The following is a 7,474-nucleotide window of genomic DNA, read 5'->3' as shown; positions in this document are numbered from 1 at the left end:
TATTCTACACTGTTATTTTATTCATACATGTATTCATTTACTTATTTATTTATAACACTAAGCAAATTGTAGCTTCCAAAAAAATTCAATGGGCTGCATTCCTAACCTTCGTGCCTTACAGTGAGACTGTATTTGGAGACAGGATGTATACAGGGGAAAGTTAAAATTAGGTCATTACAGTTGGCCCTAATTCAATATGACTGATATTCTTATATCAGAGGAAATGTGGAAATAATCATGCACAGAGGGAAAAACATGTGAATGCATGGGGAGAAGATGGCCATCTACCAACAGAAGAGATAGGCCTAGAGAAGAGTCTTCATGATTCTCAAAAGGAACCAACCGTGCTGACACCTTGATCCTGGACTTCTAGTGTCCAGAACTATGAAAAAATAAATGCATGTCCTTTAAGCCACCAAGTCTGTAATACTTTGTCATGGAAGCCCTAGCAAACTAATATACCAAAGACTCATGGATTTGGCTATAATATGTTATTATTATTTATTTTCATCCTTAAATTAAATCTCAGATTTCAGATTTCATCAGTAGTAGCCTCTTAAAGCTGCTTTCTGTGTTTTTTAGACATCCTCATTCATTGACTACTTTCTTAATTTGTTCCACAATAAGGTTTTTCAGATCCATCTAATACTTTTCTTGACTTGGGCCTGGAAGTCCTGGTTCTTTCTAGTGGAGAGTTTGCTCCACAACCACAATATTTGCTTATCTGTGCACTGGATAATTGGTATATTGCTACTCCCAGCACTTTTCTGTGGATAAAGCAGCTTGGGAATATATCCATATGTGTACATCATCACTCTCTTTCTCTACACACACACACACACACACACACACACACACACACACACACACACATGTAAATATGTATATATAAATATACACACTTATTTTGATAAGTATTATTTTCTTTATGAGAAAATACTAAACTATAACGTTATTTTTGATCAGCAGCCTCCAAGATGATTCTCAATGATATACCTCATCTTGGTCTTCACTCCGACTCTCTGGGATCATGGACCCTGTGAAAAGCCAACTTCAGTGTCATCAGAAAGCCCTGTGCAGATGCTTACGTGAATGCCCTTGGAAGTGGATTTCCTCATTCTCTAATGGAGCATTCAGATGAGACATTAGCCTAGACCGACAGCTTAACTACAACCTCATGAGAGACTAGCCCAAAGAACCCAGCTAAGCCATATTCAGATTCCTGACTTCTAGGAACAAGTGCTCATTTTTTTAAACCACAAAGTACTGTGGTGATTTTTTTTATGCAGCAATAGATAACTAATACAAAAGTTCCCAACTTACAATGGTTCGACTTACATGTTTTTGATGTTATGATGGTGTCGAAGTGATACGCATTTAGTTGAAACCGTACTTCACATTTTGAATTTTGTTCTTTTCCCAGGCTGGTCATAGACCTTAGGATACTCTCTTGTGATGCTAAGCAGGGCAGAAGCTGCAGCTCCCAGTCAGCCCCACAATCACAAAGGTAAACAACCAATACACTTACCACCATTCTGGACCCAGACAACCATTCTGGTTTTCACTTTCAGTACAGTATTCAATAAATTACATGAAATATTCAATATTTTATTATAAAATCGGCTTTGTGTTAGATGATTTTGCCCAACTGTAAGCTAATGTAAGGTAGGCTAAGCTATCTTATTCAGTAGGTTAGGTGTATTAAATGCATTTCCAACCTAAGATATTTTCAACTTATGATGGGATTATCTGGATGTAACCCCAACCCCATCATAAGTCAAGGAAGATCTGTATATCACTGATGGCAAGTTCAGCAGTCACTTCTTAATTGCAGATATCTAGGACATTTGTACTTAATTTGCATGTTCTACAATATAATATTTAAATGTTTAAACTTAGAATCATAAATGATAGATTGAAGCTAAGCTTTGTCATTTACTTGCAAAGTTACCTTCTTTTTCTGTACCACACTTTGTTAATATGTTAAATATGGATAATAATAATAGTGACCATCTCAAGATTTTTATGGCTATTAAATAAGATAATATGTGTAAGACACATAATACAGTGTCTGGCACATAGCAATTGCACAATAAATATTTGTTTTACTTGTCACTGTTATTATTTCTTGTCTCTAAAGATTGTCTTCATCTTTTGCTTCTATAACAGTACTCCTTGATTTTCTTCCTATTTCTGAGTAGCTACCTATACTCCTTTGAGTTATTCCCCATGAAACTTTCTTTGCCCCTTTTAATTTATCACTCAGAATAAACTAATCCTCTAATGACTCACCCTAGATATTTCACAAGCACTTCAAGATTAACAATCCCATCCCTGCAAATCTATGTGTTTTCCGAAATTCTCTATCCTAGTAAATAACTTGGTTATCTACTTGGAAAATCAAAGCATAAACATGAGTTTTAATTTAGTATACATCAGTTAACCAAATATTTTGATTACCAATTATCTATGTAGTTCTAGAATTTTATAAAAAAGGAAAATGGAAAATGATGTGGGTTTTGTTCCCTTGAGAAATGTACTGTCTGATGAGTACGCAGAGAGGTGTGACATCTGTTAAGGTGGTTTCAGGATGCAATAAAGGAAAATCGGTCGTGGGGAGCAAGAAAAGAGAATATAAAAGCTAATAGGTGCAAGTGAAAAATGTCCTTGTCTCCCTTTATAATGTATTCAATGGAGACATTGAAAGGTTATGAATATGGGATTGCAAAGATTTGATACAGCCTCAGCTCTCCTTCAATCACAAATTAAAATTTTGCTAAGTCCCATTAGAAGTATTTTCTTTGTATTTTTGCAATCAGTTTCTTTTTCTCTATAACCACTGCTACTTGTTTAAATTCACCTTTGTCATTTATTGCTGGACTTATAGCAATCTATTTGGCTTTCATTTTTAACTTTACTTATTCTCCTACTTAGAAGCCTTTAGTGACTACTCAGATCCTTTAGGTTAAAATTCTAGTTCTTAGCTTGGCTTCCACACAAAAGAGACCCTTTATTATTATTCATTTACTTGCCTCTCCAGGTTCATCAACTACTTCATCCACACCAGCAACACAAGTGTTGTCCACTGCAAGAAACTTCTTCAGATTTCCTGTAGCAACCACACATTTCTATTGTTTTGTGGATACATATATTCTGTTAGCTTTGCTTGGAATTTCTCTTTCCTTACTCCATTTTCATCTGCCTTTGTTCTTCAAGATAATCTCCCATAATGTTCTCTTTCTCAGTCACCTCCAGTTTTTCTTAGGTTCTCTTTTTCTACACTTAAATAACATCTGTCCTGTAATGACAGTAATTGTAATAGTGCCTACCTAGTGAAATCTGGGGTTTTTGAGGCATATTAGAATTATCTGTATTTATCTATAGTTGCATAATTAATTACCCTGAAACATAGAAAATAAAAACAACAAACATTTGTTATCTTATAGACTCTGAGGGTCAGGAATTCAGAAGCAGCTTAGCCAAGTGATTCAGGTTCAGGTTCTCTCAGGAGGTCACCATCGACATGTGGGTTTGGGCTGAAGTTATCTGAAGGCAACATTTGAGCAAGAAGAGCCTCTTCCAGGATAACCCATTCAATGTCTTTTTTTAAAAAATAAATTTATTTATTTATGGCTGTTTGGTCTTCGTTGCTGTGCGCGGACTTTCTCTAGTTGCGGTGAGCGGGGGCTACTCTTCGTTGCCGCGCATGGGCTTCTTATTGCCGGGGCTTCTCTTGTTGCGGAGCACAGGCTCTAGAAGCACAGGCTTCAGTAGCTGTGGCTTGCAGGATCTAGAGCTCAACCTCAGTAGTTGTGGTGCACGGGATTATTTGCTCCGCCACATGTGGGATCTTCCTGGACCAGGGCTTGAACCCATGTCCCTTGCATTGGCAGGCAGATTCTTAACCGCTGCGTCAACAGGGAAGCCGCCATTCAATGTCTTTTGAAAGGAGGATTCAGTTCTGTCTGTAGACAGAAGTCTTCAGTTTCTTACCATGTGGCCTCTCCATAGTGGTAACTTGAATGCCCTCACTACATGGCTGCTGGCTTCTTCGAGAGCAAATAAGCTAAGAGCGAGACAAAAGCTGCAGTGTTTTCTGTGATCTAGACTTGGAAGTTTGACTCCATTATTTCTTCAATATTGTATTAGGTACACATGTTACAATATTGTATTTGTCATCTGGTGTGAGATAAGACTACACAAGCACATGAATATAGGGAGGTGAGGCTCATTGTAGGCTATCATGAGGTTATAAATTTGAAAAACTTTAATATTACAAAAGATTATATTAATAATATTATCTTAGAACCTCTCCAATTATTCTACTTTAATTGTGGAAGACAGTTTTCCTGAAAATATTTGCCTTCATGGAGATCCCAATTTAAAATAAAGGCCAGTAATTTAAACATTAAGATTTTTCTGTGGTATATTATATATATATATATATATATATATATATATAAAATATATATTTCATTTTTACAACTGTGTTTTAACTTATGAGCAATTGTATATCCAAAGAAAAACTTAATCTATTATGAAGAACAAATAAGAGGACAACATTTTCTTCCAAGCAGCTATATGGCCTTGAATCATCTATGGAACTTCATTGTGTTTCAGCTTTGCCACCACTCAGATCAGTAATATAACAAATTGTCCCTTATATCTCATGAAACTATTATGAGTGTAAAGAAAGCTACTGATGATAAACAGCAACGAAAAGTTAAATGGCTCATGGCTCCGGCTCTGCCTTGGGCTGGCTGCAGTCTCAGTCTGAGGGCGGCCGAAGTGGTTGGTTCGTTTAAGATGAGGTTTCTGCTGCTTCTCCTAGTGGCAGCATCGGAGGTGGTCCGAGAGATGCCTCCGCCAACCTGGGCGGCGTGACTGGCGAGAGATCAAAGATGCAGTACGCCACGGGGCCGCTGCTCAAGTTCCAGATTTGTGTTTCCTGAGGTTATAGGCGGGTGTTTGAGGAGTACGTGTGGGTTATTAGCCAGTGGTACCCAGACATCCATATTGAAGGAGAGAATTACCTCCCTCAACCAATATATAGACACATAGCATCTTTACTGTCAGTCTTCAAGTTAGTATTAATAGGTTTAATAATTGTTGGCAAGGATTCTTTTGCTTTCTTTGGCATGCAAGCTCCTAGCGTCTGGCAGTGGGGCCAAGAAAATAAGATCTATGCATGTATGATGGTCTTTTCCTTCAGCAACATGATTGAGAACCAGTGTATGTCAACAGGTGCATTTGAGAAAACTTTGAAAGATGTACCTGTGTGGTCTAAGCTGGAATCTGGTCACTTTCCATCCATGCAACAGCTTGTTCAACTTCTTGACAATGAAATGAAGCTCAGTGTGCATATGGATTCAATCCCATACCATCGATCATAGCCCCACCTATAAGCACTGAAAGCTCTTTTACATTAAGGGATTTTTGCAAGAGCAGCGTGACTGAGATTATGAAGGCCTGTACTGAAGACAGCAATCTGTTAGTACAGACCAGATGCTTTCTTGGAAGGCTCGTTGTACCTCTTGGAAAACCTCAATGTAAGACAGTTTTTCAGTACTGGCATATTTTGGAATTCTGCACATTCGTGGAGTGCAATAATACTGTACAGTTTTTCTTTCTTCCCCAAGTGCACTTGGTTAATTGTTTTTTTTTAAATGCAGACATTACTACTTGTACTTTTTTTCTCAGTCATATTTGAAAAAGTAGAAAATTGAGTTGCAATTTGATTTTTTTTTCAAAGATGTCTGTTAAGTCTGTTGTGATTTTATATGAATTTTCCTTTTTTATAGTTTAAAACTGATCTTTTTCGGGACTACAGCTGAAGTTCCCAAGTACTTAATAAAAGTTTATCAGACATCTCTAATTTGGTCATGTCCAATTTACATAGTTTTCAAAATATTGCAGATTGTGAACAGTATATTATATAAGATTATGCGGGGAAATCCTATATCCAGAGTACTCTACCAATTTGTGTATGTGTGTGTGTGTGCATGTGTGATTACCAGAGAACTACTAAAAGACCAACCACTTTTTAAATCCTGTTAATGTAGTTCAAGTGTCCTGCCTTACCAATTTAATGAGTTGATTAACTGGGCCTTTATACTTAACTCAATAAAAAACTAAGCAGATGTAAGTTAAAAAAAAAAAAGAGAGAAGTTAAATGACTATGAAAAGGTAAGGTGTCTTTATTAAGTGATTTGCAAACATGTCTCATAAATGGTATTTGAATATTTGTAATTACCTAGCATGCATTATATACAAATAATAACCAATCTAGTCATTGTACAATGCTAATTTCAGGTGACTTTTCCCAAGGCACCTTTTTTGGCTACCAGATTAGCCCATCAAGGAGGTAGATTTACAATGTCACATGTAAAGACACTGACCATCAGGTACCATTTATCTTTATTCAAGTTCAGTGTAGAAGTGCAGATAAAATGGGAAGAAGACTGAGAAGGTACATAAAAATTCTCATCTGTGTCTACAAACCACAGTACTTTTATTTTTTTAATTAATTAATTATTTTTTACCACAGTACTTTTAAAAAGCCTTAAAATATTAGTGGTATTAATCTATTTTAGAATGTAAAAGGTAAACAATGAAGGCCATAAAGGGAATTCCTGGTTCTCAGTAAAGCAAATTTTCCATGTATTCAAAGTTCAACTTGTGGACATTCTTCCAAGAAAAAGTAGTTACTGATGGATAATGTTTCAAGGCATCTACAATGGGCACACAACTTGCAGCACAGGCAGGTAGCTTTCAGAAGGAACTCAGAGCAATTGCATCAGCTATGTGCAGCACCTCACAGATCACTGTGGAGCTAGAGTGGATTTGATTTTTCCTCTGAAGTCATGTACTCATCTAGAAGGAAGGTTTGGCTCAAACTTTCACTTCATAAAGTACTTTTTAATTTATTCCCAAAAGTATAAAATGACATATTACTAAACATCATTTATAATGATTTATCACTGGTAACTTAATTTGTTCCTCCTTCAATTTTATTTAGAGAGAAAAGTAAGAAACCACTTGACTTACACAAAGATTTGTTAACCTTGAGTCATTTTTGTTTTAAATCCTTGAAATTCTTTGAGATTTTTTTTAATATGGAATTTGTACATTCTAGTTTGCAACTTCAAGGAAAAAGTTAATTGCGACACTTTCATCTTCTCATATTTCAAGGGGTTATTCAAAATAAAAGTTTCTGAATTTTAAAAAAATTGCATAGCATAATCAGGGCTGATATGGCTGATATAGAAACTGCAACCCAGACGCAGAGTACTGTCAACACAAACATTTTTATGTCATTGGCTTAGTGCCCCTGCTGTGGGAGACAAGGAAAATGATATTAAATCTTGAAGGAAAGTGATCCAATTTAGGCAATGGTGAAATTATTATTAACAAGTCTTCCATCATAATTTGGAAGGCAAATAATGTTGATTTAAGAGCAGAGGTTGGAAAACAG

General features: G+C 36.2%; 1 pseudogene; it reads left to right on the top strand.

Moving 5' to 3' along the window:
* The first annotated feature begins 4,806 nt into the window (after positions 1 to 4,806).
* On the top strand, positions 4,807 to 5,532 carry LOC101323232 (thioredoxin reductase-like selenoprotein T; annotated as a pseudogene).
* The last annotated feature ends 1,942 nt before the right edge of the window (positions 5,533 to 7,474 follow it).

This window comes from Tursiops truncatus, chromosome 18, assembly GCF_011762595.2.
Source record: "Tursiops truncatus isolate mTurTru1 chromosome 18, mTurTru1.mat.Y, whole genome shotgun sequence".
NCBI lineage: Eukaryota > Metazoa > Chordata > Mammalia > Artiodactyla > Delphinidae > Tursiops > Tursiops truncatus.
Note: the sequence above shows the minus strand (reverse complement) of the source record. Positions and strands in the feature narration are given on the sequence as shown.